This window comes from Miniopterus schreibersii (assembly GCF_964146895.1).
Source record: "Miniopterus schreibersii genome assembly, chromosome: 1".
Classification (NCBI taxonomy): Eukaryota; Metazoa; Chordata; class Mammalia; order Chiroptera; family Miniopteridae; genus Miniopterus; species Miniopterus schreibersii.
The window spans coordinates 197,012,100-197,037,727 of NC_138101.1; positions in this window are offsets into that span (position 1 = coordinate 197,012,100).

Consider the following 25,628-nt stretch of genomic DNA (forward strand, 5'->3'; position numbering starts at 1 on the left):
GTGGGAGGGACTTCAGGAATCAGCCCGGTGAGGACCCTGTGGCTTCGGTCCTCACTCACAGGGTGTGGAGCTCAGCAGATTGTTCATGGGAATTGCCTTGAGTTGGGAGTTAGGAGACTAGGAGCCTGGCCCCAACCCTGTTATGGAGAAGCTGAGAGGCCCAGAGTAGCCCCCAGCCGTCGTAGGGCTTGGGGTCGTCTATCTGCAGTTGGAGCTGGACTTGAGCCTTGAAATCTGTGTGGAGTCACAGGCTTCCTTTGGAGTCAAAATCGCTGAAGGGGGTGGGCAGGTGCTTTAGGCGCCAGGTTACCGTGTTCGCCGAAATAGACGCAGGGAGGCAGCCTGGGGAGGAAGGGCAGGCACTGGACTCAAAGCCAGAACCCCTGGGCTTGCCTCCTAACTCTAGCAGGGAGCAGTGTGTCCTTTTGGAAAATCGGGTCACCTCTCTGAGTCAGTGCCTGCATTTCCAGAAGGCAGGTACAGGGGCTGGCCTGTGCAGGTGCCCTCAGCTGTCACTCACCCCACCAAATGGCACCTGGACGGGAAGGCCTGTGCTGAGAGGTGGGGAGGGGGCTCTAGGGAGACGAGGCAAATGCTAACAGGTCACCACTGGTCCAGGCTTTGGAGCCAGATAGATGTGGGTTTGGTTCCCTGGATCTGCTACTTGGCAATTGCTTGTCTCACTGAGCCTCGGTTTCCTTTTCTGGAAAATGGGGATAGTGCGCTCTGTCTGTCTGGTGGTTGGAGGTTTGAAGACAGCGACAGACGCAGGTGTTCTAGGAAGAAAGGCTACCTTGGCGAGGCTGGCTCCTTCCTCTGCCACCCGCCCTGCTCTCCTCCGCACCCCGAACGAGAGGTGATCGTCACTGTGCGGGCGGGGCGGTGTTGGAACAATTCCACCTTTGTCCCCCGTCTAACCTAAGCATGGGATCAGATTCTATTGACGTGACAGCCCGCCCCCTCCCATCTGCCAGCTGAGAATATTTCATGCTAAACTGCTGATTCTCCTGTCAGAATAAAAACGGGCCCCCCAACTCTGCATGCTCGGGGTGGATCCTGAAAGGCGCCCCGCTAATAAGGTGCGGGAACAGGTGAGCCCCTGGGCTCTGAGAACACACCTTTTGTCTCCTGAGAGGTCACCCAGCGCGGCCCTAATTAAGAGCTTATGTCAGAGATCCATCTGCCCAAGTTCACGATGCTTCTTCCCCTGAAAATGTCTTCCTTTGTCTCCCCCGCCCCTGTCAAAAGGTCACTGTCTGGAGCGTGGGACCGGGAGGGTGGGGACGCCCTCCGGGGAGTGGGAGGGCTGTGGTCAGCCCTGGTGGGAATGCCAGGCTCCACCAGGAGGAGCCGGGCTGGCAAATCAACACCCATCATAATGAGTCAATAAAAGCCGCCACCAAGAGCTGGTGTTTGGACCAAGCTAGTTTGCAACCCTTTGCAGGGTCGCTTTCCCTCACGTGGGGACGCGTGATTGATATGGTAATTTTTACATTAACAAGTGTGTGCCGGAAGTGCTGGGCTTGATTTTCTCTTGGAGGGAGAAGTGTAGCTTTCGAGTGGCATCAATAATGATATGCTAATGACCTGCTTCCAAATTTAGATTAAAAAACCTAATTGGCAAATCTCAGATAGAGCTGAGAAGATGGCGTTCTTGGTTGCGGCCCAGGTTTAAGGTCCAAATGTGAGGTTTGGCGAGTTTCAATCCCGGGCCCCGGTATATATAGGATGTCTATACTGGGATACGGACACGTTTGGCGGGCTGAGGATTGATTATATTGTTGGATCTGGGTATAGCTCAGATTTGGAGCATCCGAGCCTCACAGGGAACATCCGGCCAATGTCAGCTGGGACCTGCATGGCCCCCCTTTCAGCTCATGCACATACATACAGAGAGTACACACGTGCACACACGCACACACACGTGCACACACACACACACACACACACACACACACATACACCGTGAGCATACAGACAGCTAAGTAAACCATCGAAAATGGCTTTAAAATGAAGGAACAACTTCCCTGATGAAAAGGAAGGTGAATTGGATTTTTAATAACTTTTAAAATAACTTCTGAGCCTACGTTTATTTTTTCTATGACCTGGAATAAAAGGTATTTTCTCATATGAGAGAGTGAATGTGTTCGGTCCATTACATTTCCAGCAAGGGAGAAATATCGCAAGGTGACTGCATTTGGATTAAAAGAATTAAATGGGAGCTATTTTGCAAAGGAATGAATAAGTCCGCAGCGCCCCTCGGCTCGGTCTCCTTGCTCCCTCCATCTCTCATCTTGATCTCTCTCATCTCTTCTTGGGGTCACCCTTTTGCTTTTCCTCTGTGTGTTCTTTCTGTTTCTGTTCTCATTCTGTCACAACCAGCTCCCGTCTCAATCTATCTGCAACCCCCCCCCCCGGGGGGGGCTCTGTTCCCTGCACCAAAGTGTTAAGAAAGTGACTTCCGGGGTGAGCTGGGTGGCAGGGGCCAGGCTGGCTGAGTATGGACACTTCTGATTAATTCACACAAACCTCTGGACAGAGAGAAGCCCCCGGGTTGGCTCGGGGCAGTGCTGTGGCCATGAACTCTGGGGTCAGAGTTCACTGGTGAGGAAACTCGGGCGGGGGGAGTTTGTCCGGGAGGGGGCAGGACAGGACGCTGAGCCTCTGCCTCTCACCTACCCCTCACCTGTCCTCCCCCCAGCCTCTCTGGCTTGGCATCCAGAGTGTCAGTGACAAAGGGCTCTTGTCACTTACACTACAACCTTCCGTCCTTGCTAAGTGCTTTCTGGTTATTTACTGGAGGGCTGAAGCTGCAAACCGAGAAAGGGACAAGGTCCTTTTTCCCTTAATTTATTTTTATGTCTGGGATTTCGTTTTCTGGTGGCAGCTCCAGGGATCCACTTGTCGGCCAGGTGTCCTAACGGCTGGAGAAAGGATGCACCTCTATCCAGGGCGCTGGGGGTGGAGAGGACGCTGGGCGCCGGGTGTGAGGACCCCGTGCTTTCTGGAGCTCGGGAACCAGGGAAGCAAGAAGGGAGGGTGGTGGCAGCAGATGGCTGAGCGACAAGGGCACCTGAGGAGTGAAGAGCATCTCCCCTGCGAGACGGGAGGCCACTGTGCAGAGGGGAGGCCCCAGGGCTGGGGTGCCAGCCTCCCAGTCGGCAGCCACAGGCTGGGAGGCAGCGGCTGCCTGTCGGTGCAGGGCCTCAGGTCCCAGGCTCTCGTTTCCAGGGGCTGCTTTCCACCCGTGCCACGGCGGGCGGGGGGACCCATCCGTCGGGGACTCCTCACCTTACAAACGGGCCGGAAAACCCCCGCCTCGATAGGTGGCCGTGAGAGCGCTCCAGCGACGGCCCCTGTGTCCGTGCCCAGCGTCCTCCCTACCTACAGATGGGAAAGCGAGCCCCCCATCTCCATTCCCGCATTGGACTCCCACTGGCCCCGATAGCGCCGCCACCCTGGAGACCCGTGGTGTCCGATTAATAGCCACTGGCCCCGTGTAGCTCCGGAGCACTTGGCCGTGGTTAGTCTGAGTCGAGGGGTGTTGTACGTGTAACATATACACTTGAATTTGAAGGTTTAGTACAAAGAAATGAGTATAAAGTATCTCATCGATGATTGGCCATGTTGTTTACAGGTGAGGATACACCACGGGGAGTACATTAGCATGAAGATAAATGCCCCGCTTTGGGGAGGCCCCGTTGCTGCTGCTGCTTCCAGAAGCAGACCCCCGGGCCTAACTTCATTCACGCGTCCGGCTCCTGTTCCGTGGGAATGTCCACCTTGGCTCCCTCTTCTGTGGCTCCTGCTGTGGGGTTTGAGGTTGGGCGGGCAGGCTCCCCTTCAGGGTGTGCAGCCACCTTACCGCCTTGCCCCCGAGCAGCCGCACCCTTCCCACGGTGGCCCCAGAGCTCCTGGCCCCGGAGGGGAGCCGTGCCTCTCGGGCGATGATAGATGGAGCCAGCCTGGAGGGATGGCAACTGTGAAAGGCGTGCATTATTTATTCCCGGTTCAAGGTGACAGGGTTAAGCCCGATAGCAGCCTTTTAGTATATTAGGCTGTGATAAGGCACCTGACGCTGTGGTCCTGTTATCTGATGTCCCAGGAGCTGAACGCGAGCACTCAAGGTCCAGGCGGAGGCCCCAGCGGGGACGTGAGTAATTAGACAGAACGCACTTGAAAGTTCGCAGTCAGGGGCGGCCCAGGACATGGCACCTCTGCCTGCCCCGCTCACACCCCTTTGGCTGTTCCTGGCGTCGAAGGGCAGATGTTTCATGCACATCTGTCATATGAATGAATGTTTGAACAATAAATGAAGAGATAAAGAGTGGGTGGGTGAACACATTAATGAGAGAGTGGGTGATTAAATGGACCAACTAACTTCTGGAAAGTGGATGGATGGATGGGTGGACGGGCTCAGCGTGGTGTTTTACTTGAGGCTTTTTTTCTGGTTACTGCTATCAAATATGTGATATAATTTACTTATTTATTTGCTTTTCCACCAGAACATAAACTTCAGGATGGCAGTAAGTGTTGTCTAGATTATATAGGACTGCACCCCGAAAGCCTTCAGTGGTGACACTGAACGGGCTCTGGGGGACACAGGGGCACTCAGTCTGCTGGGGAGACTGATGAGAAAGCCCCTGCTGTAGAGCGATGCCTGTTATGACAGTGTTGGCAGGGCTGGTAGACACCTGTCCCCATCCATCTGGGGCATCAGGAAGGCTTCCTGGAGGAGGGGGCATCTGAACCAAAATTTCAAGGGCTGACTGATAAGAAGTCAGGATGAGTGTTGCAGGCCGAGTCCGGGGACTGAAGTGGGTGCCAAGTGCCAAGAGAAGAGGCTGGGAGGCTGGCTGGTTTACTATCTGCTTTTGGTATTTGCCAGAGAGATATGAACACCCCCTTCGTGGTTTACTAACACTTGAGACTTAAAATTGTTTTGATGAAAAGATGCCATTGATGCATCCATTCAACAAACATTTATGGAACAGCTCCTATGTGCCAGTGACTGCTCTAAGCGCCTGGGGTGTAGCAGGACAGGGGTCCCTGTGAGGCAGGAGACACGCCCGCTTCTCCCCCTGCAGGTATTTCTCGGCCCTTCACGGGCGTGTGCCCGGCACGTGAGTTTTCTCTCTTGGATGCTTCTCGGTGGGAAACAGAGCTGTGCGTAGCTCTTCCGATTCTCTCTTCTCACGGTGCCCAAACCAAGACCCCCATCACTTTCCCCGGCAGGGTCGTGCCAGGGAATGCAATTTAAAAATCAGACAAGAGATAAAAAGCAGGGGAGCTTTGTCTTTTCAGCCACTGAGGAGGCCATCCCAGTGTCAGCCTGAAAACAGAGAAGATGTGGGACCCCTGGACCAAGAGTTTCTTTCTGTCCCCTCCTGCTTTCTGGGCAAAGAAAGACCAGGGACTGTTACTGCAGAGAAAAGCCTAGAAAACTCCACAGTCCGTCTCTGTGGTTTCAGCCTTCCAGCAGATTCTTTTGGTCTTTAAAAAAGACTTTGGGAATCCTTCTACATCTTTCTTGGGTGACAGGGTCCCCACATCCCATTATAGTTTCTTCCCTTCTCTTTTCCACAGCCTGCTGTGGATCTGAAAGTATTTTTAGGATCACTGGGAGGTGTGCAATGTTCGGGATGTGTGTTAGGCAGACAGTCGTCTATATCGGTGCCTTTTCTATCTTAAAAAAAAAAAAATAAAAAAATCTACATCTAAATTTAGTGAGAAGAAACTATTCTAAGTTGGGCCCTTTCCTGGGAGAGCGAAAAAAATCTAGTCTTTTAATATTATAAATATAAATATGTCTTTTCAGTTGAGAATTGTTAGCGTCATTTAAAAGAAGTCAGATTCAAGTTGCAGTAAAAGAAAAACTTTCAACATCGGGGGGGAAAAAAGTAGAGCCTCTAAATGGTCCCATTCAAAGGGCTGTTTCTAATGCTGCCGTGGTGACAGACTACGAACGGGAAACTTGAACCAGACTTCTGACCTGTCCTGGGGTCAGGGGTCGCCTCCGCCTGTGTCGGGGCTCCTTTGACAACTTCCTGTATAATCTGACTATTATTTGCGTGTCTGGGCCCTGTCTGACCCCGAGTCTGGAAAGATGAGAGGGGGCCTGCGTTCCGCGGCCATATGGCTGGGGCGAGGGCCGACGGGCTTCGTCGGGGGCGGCCAGCTCTGTCTGATCCCAGGTTAGACGGGCTGCCGGCCTGGCCTTCCCCGCAGGCCGGGGGGGGGGGGGGGGGGCAGATGACAGGCGTCGTCCTGATTTAGGGCCCGTGGGCCCGCCAGACCCCGGCGAGGCGGGAACTGGGTTTTGAGTTTGGAGACAGATCAACTCCAGCAGGAAGAGAGTGGCGCGGGTGGCATTGCAGGTTGCAAGTGGACATGTGCCACGAGGGTCCCACTGACTTTCCAAAGTCCAAACAGGCGCATTTCTAACGCAGACTCGGACTGCGAGAAAGGGGGCAGAGATAAGGGAGTTTTATTTAAACCGTAGGTCCTAACAGAAAACTATGTTTCTATAAAGTAATAATACTCCAGTTTCATAATTTTCCATGGCAGGGTTTCAATATATATATCTTTACTTACTAAAAAAATAAAATAATAAACGTATTTCTCAATTTAGGGGATTTAATAAGAAACATACATAACAGTCAGCTGAGCTTCTGAGCTGCATGAAATCGGTGGCGTGGCCTTGCCAACGCCGGCAAAGCAGACCCTGGACGGTGCAGCTGGCGGGGCCTGGGCTGTCCCACGGTGAGCGGACATCCTCACAGCGCCGAGGGGCCGCACGCAGGTTTTAGTAAGGAAAGTCCCGAGGCCAATGACAACTTATTTGAGCCCTGCTGCCGCCCCCTGAGATGGATGGGGTGGAGGAAGGGCATCAGGGGTGGCGTCAGAGGAGCCCCCTGGCCCTCAGGGAGGGGGCCCGAGCAGCTGGCAGTAGCCACAGCTGGGGGCAGGGGTCCAGCACCTGGGCGCCGGGTCGGTAAACCGCGTGCGAGGCAAGGTGGACAACTCGCAACCTGCCCTGGGAGCCCCGGCCGGGGTAAGGGGACAACGGGACGGGCCCAGGGTGCGGCGCAGAGGCGAGACTCCTTGGACATGGGTGTGAAGGCCTGAGCGGCCTGGCAGGGTGGGGGGACTTGGGGAAGAGAGGACACAGGGGAGGTGAGGGTCCAGAGGGATTCTGAGCTCCGAGCTGGCTCAGGCTTTGCAATTATCATCACACTCAGCTCTTTCCGTTTTATAGACAAGGAGCCTGAGCGAGGGCCAAGTTCAGTAAGTCTGACCTGTGCTGCCTGGCTGAGGAGAGGCCGGCTGGACTCCACCCCAAATGAAGTGACACCCCCAGGGTCAGACCCCAAGGTCACCCCAAGGGCAAGGACCCCAAGTCTTGTGCTTGTGCTGTCTAAACTGCTACTTTCGGGTTCCAGTTCAGCAAGATAAGTAATCTAATTTCTGAAAAATCTTTCCAGATCCTCAGGTTTTAGATTGAAGGCTGGTTTGGGGTTTGGGGAGTGTGCGGAACAGTGAGCTGTCTGAGGCAGGGGAGCTTTGGCCCTGAACTCTCTCTGACAGAGGCCAGGGTCTTAACAAAAAAAAAAATCGCCTTTTTCTTTGCTAAACATGCTGGTTAATACATTTGGGTCTATTTCATGTGAAATACATCATCTGGCTACTGATTTATTTTTCCTCGTGGTGGGGGAACATTTGTGAAGAGACCCGTCCTCGCACGTGGGCTCCCATTGCTGAGGATCTCCTCTGTCAGATGCTGTTCAGTTGTCACGACGGCGTTAGTCTCAGGGCCAGAGCGGAAGATGCAGATTAGTGATCGGGTTTTGGGCAAGAAGAAGCTGCTGCTCGGAGGATGCGGGGCCAGGGGCCTGCAAGCCGCCTGCCCACCAGGCCTCCTGCTGTCCCTCCCCCTGGGCTGTGTGGCCAACTCCTGGGACAGCACTGGAAGAGGCCGTCTCATTTCCTACGTGAGGGTTGCCATGCTTTGCATTTCTTATTTTTGCTGGAATTTTTGCAGTTGAATCCTTTGCTGTCCTGAAAGAGAATTAAAGGGAGGTAGCCGGTAAAAAGAGAGCTGGTCATGAGGTCCGGGTTAAAGCCGAGCCGCGCCATGACCTTCCCTGGCCCTGAACCACATGTTGACTCCTCCTCTGGGCTTCAGCTACTTCATCCAAGAGCGATGCAAAGTGTACCGGGGTCCAGATCGTATCTGGGGACACGGACCCCCAATTCTGAGCCCTGGATCATCTTGTGTTTGGTGCTGGAACTGGCTCTGGCTTGGTTTTGAGACTCCTTTGCCCCTGGGGTCCCGTGTCCCACTTTAAGGCTCGCCTCGGGGGATGGCTGGCCCTCATTACGTATCGGGAGCCTCCATCTGCCCCATCTTTCCTCTGAGACGATGGCCAGACAGTCGAGGTCAAGGCCACAGGTGTCCTGCCAGCCCAAAGCAGGGGGAGGGAGGGCGGAGGGAGGGAGGGCTGGAGCTGCCTGTGTACACAGAGCCAGACACAAAAGGGTTGCTACCCCAAGGTTTTTCTGAAACCCCCAAGGTTCAAGGCCTGCACACCCAGGACATGGTCTCCCAGAGCTAAACTGTTTCTGTTGTTTTTTCTCTGCATTTGGCCTCGGGTCACAGCCAACTGAAAGTGAGGACACGCTTTGGAGTCAGGACACTGGACAGGGGCTCCCTTGCTGACGTCTGTGGGGATGGAGACCAGCTCCTAACCCTTCCTTGGGACTCAAGGTGGCGTGTTCCAATGATTCCAGCCAAATGCTGATTGATCCAAATTGAGGGGCATGTGTCTGACTCCAGAGAAAACGGTTTCTCAAAAGGAGAATGGCAGTGACGTCCAGGGACGGATGAGAAGGTCTCCCATGCCCCTGAATCTCCACCCCGGAGCTGAGCCAGTGGCCCTGGACAAGTCCCCTTGCCCCTCTCTGCCTCCACGGGCAATGAGAAAAATCTGCTGCTTTGGGTTTTGGTGAGAATTGCACAAATTTTTTTAAATTTTTTTTTAAAGAATTTTATTATTATTATTTTTTAAATATATCTTTATTGATTTCAGAGAGAGGAAAGGAGAGGGAGAGTGAGAGAGAAACATCAATGATGAGAGAGTCATTGATCGGCTGCCTCTTGCACGCCCCCGACTGGGGATCGAGCCCACAACCTGGGCATGTGCCCTGACCGGGAATCGAACCCCGATTGCCTGGATCCTAGGTTGACGCTCAATCACTGAGCCACGCCCGGCCGGGCGAGAATTGCACAAATTAATACATAGGAGCGGGACCCAGCCAATAGCAAGTGCACACTGGACACTGACCCTCCTCCTCCTTGTCACCATTGTCACTTGGTCATTGCTTCGTTGCCCTGAGCATCAGGGCTCAGCGTGTAAAATCTGGGTGGGGCAAAGTTCCTACCTGTTCCTCAGCTCAGGGCCAGGGTCAAGGGGACAGAAGACCCTGGTGTTCTGTCCCCAGAGGTTCTGCACCAGCCTGGGGGCTGCTTACGGAAGGACTTGGGGCTCCCATTGCACCTATTCTCGATCTGGCTCATTTCCGAGGGGCCAGCCCGCTATCAGGGGGAAAAAAGAGCAGAAATTAGACGACAGTGAATAAACGAGGCCCGACTTGCTTTTCGTAACTTGAAAGTCCTCATTACGAGACTGTTCCCTGGGCTCCTGGAGTTCTCCTGTCATTATCTTCTGTAGAAAGAATTCAAATGACATTATTTGCATGGAAACTCACATACAGAAGATGCCATCTAGGCCACAAAGTTGCATGACAATGAAGGGGATGATGACTGTGTCACATGGACGTGACATTCTTTATGCTGCTAAATTTAAAGTCGGTGCTGGCAGCTCTTAACTGCTCAGGTCCCTGGAAAATACATCGCTTCTGGGATGGAAGGAATATTGTAGGGTGCCCACTGCAGGCACCCTCAATGGGCCTCACCTGTGGTGTCCCCCCGAGGTCAGGCACAGATTTCTAAACCCCGTGGACTGCGGGAGCCCGCTCTGAGCCCGCAAGGCAGGATCGCTTAACAAACTGCAGTCTCTCCACACAAATGTCACCGTGACTGGACAGGTTCCTCAATGGCTTTTTAAAAGCGGTTTCACTTGGGCACGTCTGCAGAAAAACGTGGGGATGACTCTTCTTTCCAAAATACTGGTGCATTTTGGAGGTGGCTGGGGACCCAAACCATCCCCCCTTTGGATGGAGCCAGTGCCCTCAGAGGCTGGAACTAGCTCTCAGAGGCTGGCCCAGGAGCTGCACCCTTCCTTGCTGGGCAGAGCAAAGTTCAGGTGGTCTCGGAAAAGGACACTGGGGAGCCTAAAAAGGGACAGAGGAAGGGACAGGGAGGTGTGATTGCCTGTCCCAGGCAGGGAATGAAGGAGAAAACACGAGCATCTAAAGAACCAAATGTACAGCTACAGTGAGAGGGAATGGACCGGGAGGCGTCTCTCCGTCGAGGGACAGGGCTGCAGAGCTGGAGCCTGGCTTGTCAGATCTCCCGATGGGGCAAAGGCTGGGGTGCGTCACCCTAAATCCTACAGTCTGCCCGGCTGGCTCAGCTCACGCAGGAGGATCAGGACACAAACACGAGTGAAGGGAAGGAGGGAGTTCCATGTCGATAAATTACGCAGAACTTCACAATCAGGAGATTAAGACGGAACCGGCAGTAATCAATAACCGCGACGGCCCCGGGAGGAGCAGCAACACGGAATAGCGAGGCCAGTACAGCCGCTGCTCAGACGATACGCTCCCCTTGGCCACTTTCTGCTTTGCTTTCTGGCTGTTTCTTTCTGCTCGGGCTACTTGGTCTTACCTCGGGGGTCTCACCTGCGCCTCCTGGATGCCCATGAGCTGACCATACCGAACCTAGAGTCTCGGGCCATGGAGTGGTGGCCACCCCTCAGCCTGGGACAGTCTCTGCCTGCCCAAGCGGACCCCAGGCTGACCTTCGCTCTTATCTTTGGCTGACTCTACAAAAGCTTCCACCCGACTGCCCATCCTCACTGGGGAACAGGAGAGCACGCCCCACGGTGCTCAGCATGCGCCTCAAGACAGCAGCTACCACCGCAGTCCTGGGTTCCAGGGTCTGGCTGCTCCGCACGACCCAGAGCACGTTCGGGGACCGAGTCCCAGTTCATTCCCACAGTGCCTTGCACTGGGACCCTTCCTCATTGTCAGGGCCAGAGAAGCCACTTATGTGGTGCTTCATCTTGTGCCTGGCACTGAGATTGGGTTATTTTTATTCCCATTTTATAGATGAGGAAACTGATGCAGCAAACCAGACCCAGCAAACGAAGGGCCCCAGGTAACGAAGAGGCAGGGCTGGCATTGGGAGGTCCGGCCCGGGGTCCTGCTCTAACCACCACACCTCACCGCCTCTCTTAGAAGGGGATCACTGAGCGGTTTTTTAAATGAAAGAGACATGAATGATCTGGTCCTTTGAAGACTGTGACAGAGAAGCCACTAATGCCACCCTCCCTTTGCGCAGGACCTATGTCCTTGGTTCCCAGTGAATTTCGAATTCCTCATTTTCGGGCCAACCGACTCCCCGACATTCTGCACACAACACATCCAGTGACACAATGTCATGGGGGGGGTAGAAATGAGATACTATAATTAAAATTTCCTCTGGGCGGGGGTTACTGCCAAGGATAAGCCCCCTTGACGATCAAGAGAAAACATGAAAGTGGGGGGTTCCTGAGAGCGCCCTCAGCTCTTCCTTTCATTGATACCATGGAAATCTAATTGAAACATCGGTCAAAGAGCCACGCCAGCCCCCCTCTGGCTTTGATAGGGCTTTTTAATCAGGAGACATTGTTGCCTGACCGTGAGTATGGAAAGCATTTAGGGTATTTAGTAGATGGAGAACACGGCTTCTGCCCTCAGTGGAACGACCACATGAAAAGGAACTGAAAAAAACTCACTTTGAGTCGTTGGGGCCCCAGAGCGCCCGGAACATGTGGAACAGGCTCCGGGCCTGATTCATCTGCGGGCGGGATCAGGGCCGACACGCTGGAGAAGGGAGGCCAGCCCCGTGCGGGGTGGGGCTGGGCTTCTCAGGGCCCAGGCATGCCGAGGAACCCCAGGTGGCCGTGGAGCGGCAATCGGCATCATTATTTTCCTCTGGGCAGTTCTTTTTCAAAAAAATATGTTTTGATTGATTTTTTAGAGAGGAAGGAAGAGGGAAAGAGAGAGAGAAACATCCATGAGAGAGAGTCATTGATCGGCTGCCTCCTGCGCGCCCCTGCTGGGGATCGAGCCCGCGACCTGGGCACGTGCCCTGCCCGGGAATCGAACGGTAATCTCCTGGTTTGTAGGTTCACGCTCAACCGCTGAGCCACACCGGCGGGCTTTTGGGCAGTTCTTATGGTAGTTACCTGTTTCCCATGATGTGGTCAGTGCACCGCTATCCCAGGGATGCTTGTCCTTTACAAATGCCCCTCTGTGCCCTTGGGATATGTGCCACACTGTGGCTCCCTCTTGGTGACTCACAGTGCACAAGGGGATCAAAGGCTCTGGAGAGTCAGTCAGTAAAAAAAAAACCTCTGAAAGATTTCAAAAACTTAAAAAAATATATTTGTGGGGCCTCTGCGGCCTGCGGGGCATGATTCGGACGAGCTGCCTGACTCCTGAGGGGAAGAACATAGGGGTCAGCGGAGGTCTGAGTGACACCTGGTTAGCCCTTGAACCTGTCTGACCCGGCGCGGTGCCTTCTCCAAATCCCATCGCCTCCAAGCTCATCCGGTTACACAAGTGACCAGGAATACATGAAATGTAATTAGTCCCGGTGATTTTTTTTTAATAACAAGACATCGATGATCTGATCTTATTAAAATGGGAGTTGGGAGGGCTTAAGACATAGAAATAAATAAGTATAATAGGAAGGGGGTGAAGTCATTGCTGGAGGAGTTGACAGGACCGGCCTTTCGAATTTCAAGAGGCAGAAACCCCCTCCAGGTTGAGGGACTTCGGAGAAGGGCCGGAAGGGACCCATAGGGAAGGTTTCTTGGGGGGAAGGGTGGAATGTAAAGCACTTGAAGTGCAGATAGAATTTTTGTAAGCTTCTTATTAATAAAATATATAATACTCTTTTCCAATTACAACAACAACACTCCAGTATCTCATTGTAAAAAGAATTAGAAACTAAACATTAAGGAGACAGCAACACCCTTCCCTCCAGCACTGAAAGCTCATTGTAAAACCTTTCTTTCATTTCTCTACCCACTCTTCTTATAACGTACAATTGTTTGCGCAACACCGCGAACGTATTGTGTCCCTCACTCTATAACCTGGTTTTCTTTTACTTTTTTCGTTTTTCTTTTTTGGCCTACCATGGCCCAAAACTGCATGTATCCTTTCCAATCATTGTCTAACATTCTTTTCTCAAGTGGATGGATCGCGGCTTAACTAACCAATACTCTCTTGTTAAATCATTATTTTTTCCTAACTTTTTATGTTTAATATTTTGCATAAGTCTGCTAAGAGCGTCTTTCTGCACAAAGATTTTCTACGTATCAGGTTTTGCTGGTGAGGTAGATGGCATGCTTCCATGTCTGCATTAACTAATGAGGGTGTGGGGGGACATGGCGGGTCTGCCACTGATTCCCAGTGCTGGCGAGCCAAGTGTTTATCACTCCGCAGCCATCCCCACTGGACTTGCACCTCTGTGCCACAGAGACCTTCATTCAAGTCCAGATAGACTGGTAAGGCTCTACCGCCCTTTCAGGGGTAGGAGGTTCAATTAAATGCAGAGTCAAAGATGTAAAATTTTATCTTCTCAGTTGAAAAGTCACACTTCGGGTATGAGGCTGGAAGGTTTGAGACAAAGATACAGATGGAAGAAAGTTTACCCCCTCCCTTGTCAAAATACAAAAGTCTTGTGAGAGCAAAGGAGAGAGAGAGGGAGAGAGGGAGGGAGGGAGATAGATGTAAGAGAGAAACATGGATTGGTTACCTTCCCCACTGGGGAGGGAACCGGCAACCTTTCGGTGCATGGGACAACGATCCAACCAGCTGAGCGACACCGGCCAGGGCCACCCTGTCTCTTTCGTGGTTTGATTCATAACTAACAACTCCCCTCTTTCTGTTTTAGCTGGTGCCAGTGGGGTCGCTGTCACCTCCAACCATGAGAATCCTAGTGAATATAGGACTTGGACATAGGTCCATCTAAATCCAAAGCATGTCGTCTATGTTCTTTCCACTCCAGAAGATGGAAGAAAGAAAGGAGGGAGACCAACAGGGAAGAGAAAATTTCTCCTTAATTTATCATTCACCCAACGGCGTGTCCTCCAGGGGTGGCCTAGGTGAGCCTGAAATGCACGCTTGCGTTTTCTAAAGGGTGCCCTTTGCAAATCACCTGGTGTCGATGGAACTGCAAAAGGCAGCACTATTTTGGGTTCTAGCTATGAGAAAGCCGAAGCTGGAAGCTGGGCACTTTCATGAGAGATTGCACCAAAATGTCAACAGATGGCTTGCTAATCATGTAAAAAAAATACTCATTTCTTCTCAAAGATGGCATTTCCCCCCGCAAGTGGATCAGAAAGCGATGTTTATGATATAAAACATATTAGTCACCACGCCGTCTAAGTATCCTCCTTAATCATCAAGGTCAGAATGATAATTGTTTCTAAAAATGAACACCTCTCTCTGCAGCAGGGAAGCTCACCCGGGACGCACGGTCGGAAACAGAATCAGGCGCTTCAAGGAGGCGCGTGGAGGCGAGCAGCGGGCGCGGAGCTGGCCTGGGAGGGCTCACGGGGCCGCGGCACGCAGAGTCCGTGGGGCCCGCAGCTGTGCGGGTCCGTTTGCGCCCGAATCGGGGACCTGGCGTCTTAATAGCAGGCAGCCACGGGTCAGCGTCGGGTCTACCGCATTTCCTTACAAAGACAAACGTGGTCCTCGTGAGCGCTGGGCCCGGCCAGACACCCAGGACCACCCCACACGGAGACGCGCCTCTGCTCTTGCTCCTCGCTTGTCCCAACCTGTCCTCACCCATGGCAGGCCCTCCCCTTTGGTTTCACTGTTGGCCCATCTCTAGCTTGTTTTAGGGGCTTCCACCGCCCCAATTCTACCCTCTAACATCTCACTCTGGGCTGTCTCACTACTTTCCAAGAGTGGAACTCCCTCCCGGCCTTGTTTCAACCCTTCAGGACCCCAGCCTGGCGAGCAGCCTTCCCGGCAGCCTCTCCTCAAGGACCCTCGCTCCAGCCGCGCCGAAGGGGCTTCAGATCGCGGCCTTGTCCCAGGCACCTGGAGCGGTACCCAGTACGCCAGTTCACACGTCACATGACGGGAGCTTATCTTCCTAAGCATTCCAAACAGCTTTTACCTCTTTAGCCAAGATGTCCTTCTAAAAGGTATCACGTAGACAGGACAGAAAATGTGCTCTGTGTGTGTTAATCCTTTGTGATAATCCGGGTCATTATTTGCGACGCTGATGATGGTACTGTGAAAGTGACTCCATCAGAGCCACCAAGAGGAAATGAGAGCATCTGACCCCAAACGAAAAGATCCTGGGTTCTCTGTGCTGTTTAGTTCGGTCATGCCATTAATTTTGCTCTTGAGTCCCTCTGCCCCTTAATCTCAGGCTGCCATTTGTCACCTCTGACCACGCCTCCTCTTGTCCATATCTGACTTTAGTCTACAACAGCCTCAGGCCCAAGGTGCTCGCCTCCATGGACTGAAAGGAAGCGGAGGGCTTCGCGGTAGAGCTGCTGTCTCCGTGAAGCCTTCCTCACTCCCTCATACTCCCCGAGCATGGGAGGGTGGCTGGGGTACTGAGAATGCCTGGGTTTAAATCCCCCCTTGTCACTTCCCAGCTGGGCAATTTGGATAGCTTGTCTCCTCTCTTTATGCCTCAGTTTCCCCCCGTGACATAGGAATAGTGACTGTATTTAACGCATTGGGGTATTCCGGAGATTGAGTGAGTATTTGTAGAGCAGTGAAAGCAATTTTTGGCATTACTATATATTTATGAAATAATCAGAATTGATTGTTTCCCTTTTAAGTTCCTCATTCTACCATATATAGGCATGACATAGACAGACATAGAACAATAATTTGTTCTTATGCTTATTTCATCAATAGGTGGTGAGGCCCTCAAGGAAAGCACCGTGCAGGATCTATCTCTGTGAATGCCTGTGTCATGGGGGGCATAGGGGCTCCTCTTCCCGCTCTGAATTTCTGACCATTGTCATAGCTAAATGGCAGCACCTACCTAAGTCCCGCATCGTGTCCTGTAGGAGGCCCTCCTGATCCCTGACCACCCTGTCACAAAGGCAAGGCAACATCCAGCCATCCCAGCCACCAGATGCTTTGTCGCTGGGATGCAATTTGGGGAACAAATTACAAATTTTTAAAGGTTGACAAATATCCAGAAAAACAACATAATTTGCATTAATTTACTGTCTAAAAAACCTCAAAAATTCTTTACCCCTGACTTTTTGGCTGCATAGATATATAACTAAAATTTTGAAATATTTTTTTCCTAGAGAGACTAGAAAAATACTTCATATATGTTTTATTAATTGTAGTTTGAAAAAGTCTCTTTCAAATTCACAGCTCATTATTGGTAACATCATGTAGATTTTTAAGGTGTGGCCATGCATGAAAACTGCTGTCAGATTTCTTATACAGCTGAGCTGTTAAGGATATGTTTTCCATCAGCAGTCCTACTATGGGCTTTTGCCCTACAAACCTATTTAATTTTTTAAAAGCACTCTGTTTATACCTGACTATGCTGCATGATCCAGGGTATCCCTGGCAGGACAGGACTTGACCAGGCATTACTGAGAACAGGCAATGCTCTCCTGCAATATTACCCATCCGGTCAGCGGAAGGGAGTCCCACAAGTAGCTTCCATCGCCACATTTGGAGGCTTATTTCCCTTCCTCTATTCACCCGCCTCCAGGCCTGGGCTCGGAGGGCGCGGTCGTCCAGCCCCGACCCCAGCCGCAGGCCTTCCTGTCCCCCGGCAGGTGAGTTAGCGCCACAGACGGGGCCCTGTTTGCAGTCAGACCACCTGCCACATCAGGAAAGCGGGCAGAGTTTCCCTAACTCTGGAAGTTCCTGTGAACACTCAGACCCAAACTAAGTGTATTCCCAACCCCGCTTTCTCTTCTCTGGGTCCCCCAAACACCCCGGCCGCGCCGAGATCGTGGGAGCTGGGCCGGCGTGAAGGGGAGAAGTCGGAGCGGAAAGAGGCCGCTGGCTGGACCCACGCGGGTGGAAGCTCTCACTGGGCAGCTGTTCCAAAGGCTCATGGCTGTGCGGGCACATTCCGCGGGCTCCTCCCAGCCCCGCGAGGGGCCCCCGAGAGCCAACAGATAAATCTGCGGCTTCATAAGCCTCGGGCTAAGCGGACTTCACCGCGGCCCTCGGCTCTGTGAGGACCGGCTGGAAAAGATGCTCGGAGTCAAGTGCTCTCTCGCCAAGGGGGACGGCGGTGGAGTGCGAGCCTCTGCCAACAGCCCCGGGGACCCCCGCGGGGAGCTGGGGACCCTTGCTGGCTGGAAAGCGGGCCGGGTGCTTGAGATGAAAAAGGGGGAGCTGCCCGAGGGGAGATAGCACCGAGAAAAGAGGCGCAGGGAGAGACGCAGGAGCTGGGCGGTCCCCGCTGGCTAGCTGCGGCCTTTCTGAGGCTTGTTTTGGGGCTTTTATTTTATTTGAAAAATTAAAAAGAATTTTAATTTTTAAGAGGGAGAGAGAGAGAGAGAAACATTGATGGGAGAGCGGAACGTGGATCCACTGCCTCCTGCAGGCCCCTACTGGAGATCAAGCCAGCAACTCCGGGCTGTAACCTGACCAGGAAACCAACTGGGGACCTGGGGACCTTTCCGTGCACAGGATGACACCCAACCCACTGAGCCCACCAGCAGGGCTGTTTGGGGCTTTTTTGACTCGCCAGCAGATAAATCTATATCCTAACAATAAACTCCATTACTGGAGCCTGAGACGGGAGACAGAGCGGGAGCTGAGACGAACATGCCCCAACCAGGCCCTCATGGGGGCAGATGCGATCAGCAGCAGAGATGGGGTGTCCTGTTCGCCCCACAGCTGAGTGGGGCCCGGCTGAGTGCTTCACCTCTGGGACTGAAGAGTGTGCCGAGGTGTTTCTCTCTCCTGCCTTTGAGCAGCTGAGCTCTGCCTGCCTACACTGAAAAAAATAAAGGAAACTACAGGGCAAGGCTCATAGCCATTTCTGGCGCTGCACAGAGACATTAACCTTGAAGGCGTCGGCACCCGTTTTAGTTACTTGCTCGGTGCTCACTCATTGCCCTTTGTTACTGTCTTGTTCTGCTTCCCGGTAGTGGAACTGAGGGAGGGTGTGTTCTTACGTGGAGCCCCGGTGCGGACAATGGGGTGTGACCTTAGGGGGAAACCAGGAGTTAATTCACTTCCACCCGGGTCTGGGGGGAGGCGGGGACTCCAAAAAGAAGCTTATCCTTGGAAACCACGAACAGAAGAAAACATCTCCAGAAAGAAAGAAACAATTGCTTTCCCCCTGAGTTTCATTTCCTCTCTGATGTCATCTCATTTCCCTCTGTGAGGAGCGTTGAGCAAGAGCTTAGGGTGTATAAGGGACTGTTCTGGTCGCTTTGGAAGATGCAATTGTCAATAGGACCTGGAGCCCCGTTTCAGTTGGTTGAGAGGCCTGTGGTCACCTTGCACCTTTTCGAAACCGCCCCTCTCAAAGGCCTCCGTCGCTGCCGTGAGCACAGAGAGGTTTCCAGAAAGTGCCTGCACAGAACACAGCCACAAAGCCTTCCTTTTTCAGAAAGCACCATAATCTCATCGTTTCGTTCTTTTGAATGAAGACTCTTTGGGAAATAGACTTATTTTTACAACCCTGAGAGAACTTCCTCACGAATAGATATTCCTATCAAAAATAGATGTTTTTCCTGGACTGAATGCCTTTCGACTTGGTTTAAAAAATATGAACACTTATTTATTTAATAACCAGTTAGGCATTCCCTAGGACTCTTAGTAGTGCCCATTCTTTGTATATTTGCTCCCATTCCCCAGTTGGAACCCAAAATCTCTGAGGATAAGCAATTCTTTTTAAAAATTATAGTGTCCTAACCTGTTCTTTCCACATGTCCAGTAAATGGTTGTGAATTCACTCTATAGTGTTTGGGATTGCAGCCGTCTTAATGATTTAATTAGTTCTTCTTGTTTTCCCAATCTGATTTATAACATATTTAATTACTGCAAAATATCTCTGGAGTACAAGGGAACATTTATTGTTACTATGACATTTGAGGGAGGCGAGACTTGGAGAAGTCACAGAACCCAGTGGTCACCAGCGAGGGCTACCTAATGGGACATTTTTCTGCTGCTGGCTTTTTCCTCTGATGGCCAGATTATGCTGTTTCTCAGACTCTCGCTTCCTTCATAGCTGAGGGCCAACAGGACACAGAAAGGGAGGCAATAGGGTGCACGTACAAGTGAAAGAAAAACACGGACAAATTTGGGGAGAGAAACGATAGCTGCTTTTGGCCTGCCTCCTGCACCCGAGCCTCACAGATGTTAACAAGTTGACCTGAGAATGCCTGCTCCTCTCAGACCCACCCGCACCCCTCTGATTTTGCCAGATGTGTCCATAAAGACCAGGTGGTTAAATTTCAAAGGCCTGGAGAGAAGAAGACCAAGACCATGTTAATTCTGCAAAGGCTGAGTCCGCACATAATGGGGATCTCATCCCATTCTTTGTATAATTCATCAGTGAGTTAACTTTGGGGGCCTCGGTGGAGCAGTTTCTTCATGCTGAAAATTTACCTGGCCCTGCGCATCACCTCCAGGGTAAAGCCCGCAGGCCCTCCCAGGGAATCCTTGCCCAATGACCCTGGGCTTCCATCTTTCTGCCATCGCCTTCGCCTCCAGACAACACAGGTGGTTCCAGCTGAAGGACACCGAGCCCAGGGTCAAGGCCAGCGTGACCCTGATGGGACACCGCTCAGACTGATGAGAGCAACGCGGGCTGTGGAAGGTCCCCCTCTTGGCAGCTACCCGGGAAAGCTGGGCTCCCCGTCACCCCGCTCCCAGCTGAGCCCCCCTCTCTTTCACCGTGGGCTTGAGGGTGACACCATTGCGATGGGCGGTGGTGTGGCATCTGACCCCGGAGGTACGGGCCCATTCGGGAAATGAATGAGCTGCGTCCTTTCGGCCCTGAACTCCTCGCTGTTTCCAAGGAGAGCAATAGATGCCTAGGGTGAAGGGCGGGCCTTGTCCCCGTACCCTGCCTGGGGTTCCTTCCCAGGATGTTGTCCTAACCCGGCTCCTCTGTCAGCCAGACAAGTGTGGTCCCTGGCATCGGCCGACAGCATGCAGGGAAGGTGGGAGGCTCCTGTCCTCTGGCCCCCCGGATGGTGGCCGTAGGTTAAACCCCACCATGGCTGACTTTTTTATTAGTGTCTGGTAGCAAGCAGGTACACCCGCTAGACCTTCCATCTTCTGTTGTTGTTATTTTTCTGAATGTTCTGAGACCTGCCAGAATCCCAAGCCTAGCAGCAGCCACTAGGTTGCCCAAGCAGTCTGTGGTCCATGTGCGGCCATCTCATTGCCAAACTAACCTGGGCCTGGTGGGCTGTATACGTGGGTTTCAGCGTTGTCCCCACGCCTCAGAAATGAAAACAGCTATGTAACGATAGAGACAGTAAATTCATGGCTTCATTTGCTGATATTGCTTTGATTTTAAATTAATGAAATAAATGCACTTAAAAAAAAATAAACGGAGCGAAGCCTTGCATGCGAGAGCCTCCGAGACTGTCAGCTTAAACCAATCTGAAAGCTATGCCTTTTAACGCAGACCTTGGCCACGAGAAAGACCTCGTGGGTCATTAAAACTCACCCCCTGCCAATATCAGAGGAGCACGGGGCTGGCGTGGGGGGTGTAATTGTCTCGAATTCCCTTCCATCCAAATCAAGGGGGGATTGGCCGAGTCCTGCCTCCAGTTAGTCACGCTCTGTGGGGTGAGACAGCCATCGCTGGAGCGAGCAGCCGCCCTCCCCGGCACAGCCTCGAGCCACAGCCGCCTCCGATCAGAGGACAAGAGACCATGACCCCCATCACCACCTGACCCTGGATTCAGCCAAGACCCTGGGCACAGACACTGAGTCTTCAGGATGCTCCCTGGGATGTGCAGACACCTTCCAGAGGCCCCAAGCCAGGGCGCCCGCTTAGCTGTGGAGGGGCAGGATCACCCCCTCTCTGTTGGTCATCGCGGTAACCCCACCATGTCCGGCTGGGGCATGTCACCTCAGCTCCAGCCCTGCCTCCCATCCAGCCGCCTCTTCGTGTCCAGTGTGAGACAAACGCACCCGGATCGAGTGCCCGCATGCCCGCCGGTTTTCAGCTTTGCCGTGTTTAGATTTTTTTTTAGAGAGACAAGTCTGGGGAATTTCATCCTGATTTTCAAGCAGCCTCCCCTCCCTGGAAGACACAGCTTGGTGTTTCTGTCCAGTGAGTTGCTGAAGTTTGACACTCTTGCAGGAATATTTTTGTCATAACCCACTGCTCACGGCACTGTCGATCCAATAATTTGGAACAAGCAATCTGTCATTCTATTGTTTCCTTCCAATGGTCCCACTTTGGTGGCAGTTAGAAAAAAAGAAACCACTTTCGATTTGAAAAAGAGGTGAAGGGACAACCCAAAATAGCATCTCAAGTAAGGCTTTTTGAGGTTACTGGGGACCAGGGGCCTGACTTCATAAAAGGGCAGAGAGTGCTCCTCCCGGGAATGAATGTCCCCAAATAAATCAAACCAATCTTGCCTTTTGGCCACTTTAGAAAGAATACTTTTCTTCCCAAACTCGCTCCAAAGCACATCTCCCCCTGCGACCGAAAGCACCAGCTTCCTGGCCGTTGACGTGGGTTGATCTGGTTACTTCCATTAGTCAGGAAGGTCTCTGCTGTCCCCAGCCTCGCTTGAACTCACTGGTCGCCACGTTGCAGGCGTCATACGTCATGAAATCGATTAAAACCACAAAAGGGGATTCCTGATCCAGGAAGAGATCTGTTCTTTCTCATTTTGTGAATTCATTTATTTAAAAAAATATATAAAAGTATAAGGATTAAAGAGAATATAGTCCAATGAGAAAACTATCAATTGGGTATTGAAGGAGAGCCCAACACTCAGAAAACGAAGCAGGTTTATGGCAAGCAGTTATTTAAATTTAGGATTATTCTGTATAACTGCCTGTATCAGCTTGTCAGAATTTGGAGTTTACTGGACGATGGGTCTGGGAAGTGCTCTCCAACTCAGGCACTGTATTAACTGGCTAAGGCTGTTGTAACTAAGGACCACAGATACCACACTCCAGGGGGCTTAAACTGTGAGAAATTTATTTTTTCGCAGTTCTGGAGGCTGAACGTTCAAGATCGAGGTGTGAGCAGAGTCGGCATCCCCTGAGGCCTCCCCCGTTGGCTTATAGATGGCTGCCTTCTCCCTGCCATCACATCACCTTCCCTTTGTATGTGTCTATATCCTGATCTCTTCTTTAAGGACACCCTTAATGATATCGTTTTCACTTAATTATCTCTTCAAAGACCCTGTCTCCAAATACAGTCACATTCTGAGGTTAGGACTCCAACATATGAATTTGGGGCAAGACACAATTTAGCCCATAACAGGCCTTGTATGTTATCACTACCACCTCTGGGTTCTTTTTAAAAAATATATATGTTTTTATTGATTTTAGAGAGAGAGGAAGAGAGCTTGGAGAGAGAGAGGAACATCAATGAGAGAGAGAAACACCAATCAGCTGTCTCCTGCGTGCCCCCTACTGGGGAGGGAGCCCGGAACCCAGGCATGGGCCCTGACCCGGAATGGAGCCAGCAACCTTCAGGTGCACAGGGTGATGCCCAACCAACTGAGTCGGTCTAGTTAGGGCACCTCTGCGCTCTTAAGTGTTGACTCCCGTTAACACTGTTCTGCAGAAGGTCCCATGGCTTCATCCTGAAACCCGAGTCTTCTCTCTCCAATCCATAAATTGCATCCAGACCTGCTCACCCAGGTCCATTCTATTCTCCCTCCTTTTGCAGTCTCCTGTGGCCTCTCCCAGCCTAGAGCCTGGATGAGCATTTGCCCTCCAGCTGTTCAGCCTTTGCTCACCCCAAGGGAGCACCCTTCTTCCCAGACCCCTCCCATCCCCACGCCACGCCTTGGCTCAGGGCCTGAGGCTTCCTGGAGACCAGGAGATGGGAACAGCGCGTGTGGAATCAAATGCAATTAGATTATTCTGCAAAATACTCCAGTTTGCAGGTTTATTTTAATTTGCAAAGCCTAAATTAAATTCCAATTGCTAGCATGTATACTGGCCTGGCAGATTTTGAATTTCCCAAGCGGATACAAACCTGAACATATATTTTGGAAGCTTTTACGCAGCAAAGCGATCAGTCCGATGTTCAACTAAATAACCAACACATTTTCAAAGTCCAGAGAGGTTTCATCATGATTTTTACTCTGAGGCAAATGAGGACTGCAAACCACACAGATAAATCATGGGACACCTGAAAACGGGCCTCGTGTTCTCTTCTTTGCACCCCCATGGTCTTGTTCAGCAACTGGGCACCGGCACCCGCCTTGCGGGGTGGTTCCCGGCTCGGAGAGAGTCCAGCCCAGTCCCAGGAGGCACCGTGGCCGCGGCCATGGGTCTCCTTAAAGTTTCCCTCCAGTGGAAATGTGACAGGGTGCTGAGGAGGAGACAGAAGAGAGGATCTGCACAAACATAGAGGCGGGAGCACAAGGGAAAAGATGCCCTGATAACTGACAATTATCTAGAACCCGGGGCAGAAGTCACATTCAGCTGTCATTTATATCCTGCGAGCAGAAAACTGCGCAGCGGCAAAACTCAGGATTTTGCAACCAGGGCGATGCAGGACCGTGACAGAGCCCGTGCATTTGTGCCTGAGAGGGAACTTCCCTGTTACACTTCACCTAAGGCTGTTATTTTGCCTGAAGAGAAAAGGTATGAGCCATATGTCACCGCCCTGATATGCCACTGGACCGGGGCGGGGGCTTTGGCAGAGTTCTTTCCGGAAAAGTGACCTAAGTTTCTGCGTTAAGCGAAGGCTCTCGCATCAGGATTGGGAGGAAGAGCTCAGGCTGTGGAGCCTGCAGTCTGCGTGTAAAGCTCGCACTGCGAGGACTGGTCACTCTGGGGAGCCCCAGGAGGAGGGGCACTGGCCTCAGGCCGGGGGAATGTGGAAGAAAATGAAAGAATGACCCAGACTCCGATGGAGGGAGAAGCATGTGCCCAGGACACAGCGGAGACCTTTCTGCAGGGTGAGAAAACGTTCGTGTTAGGGCTGGGCCATATTTCCTGCCGTTTGCTTATAGAGACAGCCTAAGTTAACCGCTCTGTAAATGAACCTGGTTCGTTCTCCTGCGTGGATTTATCTTTGTCAGCCAAACCCTGCTCTTGTCATGGTAAACCCTAAAATCCAGGCCCCTGATGGTTTCCACTAACGAGACAAAAACAGGTGTCAGGAAGAGAGCTTAATGATTTTATACTCAAGATTTCTTTACATTTTCATAATAATCCTGAAATATGATACTAGGCCCACTCTATGGAACAATAGGGTAGAGACCTGGTGAGGAACGCAAAGAGCCTGGATACAAATTTCAGGCAATGCTCACGGTTGAGTGCCCACTTGGTTCGTGCATGACCCTGAGAACAAGTGTCTCCTTAAATGTTGCCTCCGTTGCCTCACCCTAGTTCTGGGTCTGGGAACCAGGTCCAGTGAGGTAGAGAGCTGGCCACTGTTTCTAAGCTGGTTCCAATTGGGCCTTGAATTGCTCCCAAGTGAAACCAGCTGATATTTGTTGACACTCTGGTGGCCCATGTTACACTATTCTGGTGACGTGTCCCCATAAGGAATGGGACTAGATAATCCAAATGAAATCTGCTTCTGGTCAGAGGATCACGTGTTCCATACAATCAAAGACCAGAAGCCTCAGCACTCTCCACGGGCTCACACACCATCAAAGGTGCCAAGTCTGGTCTCCCGGGCCACCTGGGAAATGGAGCCAAACGAAGGGGGGTGACTCGGTGCCATGCAGTTGACTTGCCCCCAGCAGGGAGGCAGAAGAGAAGACAAGAAAAGGTCCAGGCTGATCAGCGCAGTGGAATCCAGTGAGGTCGGGGGGCAAGACTGGCCAAGCGGGCCTGGGATGAGGGAGATGGTAGAGGGGTAGCCGAAGTCCTAGCAGCCCTCCCCCAGAGCATAGCTGCTCTAATATCCCTGTGTGTGGAGCATGCTGCGTGGGGGGTCCGGTCACTTCCCAGACTGCTTTGAAAGCAAGCCCAGCTACCTCCTCCCCAGCAGAGAGGCATGTGCTGTGACTGTTGTCTGGGAGGGACATCTGTGATCTCCAGCTCCAGGCACAGGCTCTAGCAGGACAGGGAAGCCACCCAGACATTCAGCTGGTCCCTCCGTCTGCCTGGGGACACCTGCAGCCCACAGGTCCAGCCAAGGCCACCTGTGAGGCCACATGTTGGGATACAGGAGAGCATTTGTAGAATAAGACATCGTTTGTCTACTTAGGTTGTAGCCAGATGACAGAAGGTAGAAATGCAAAAGCTAGGAGTGT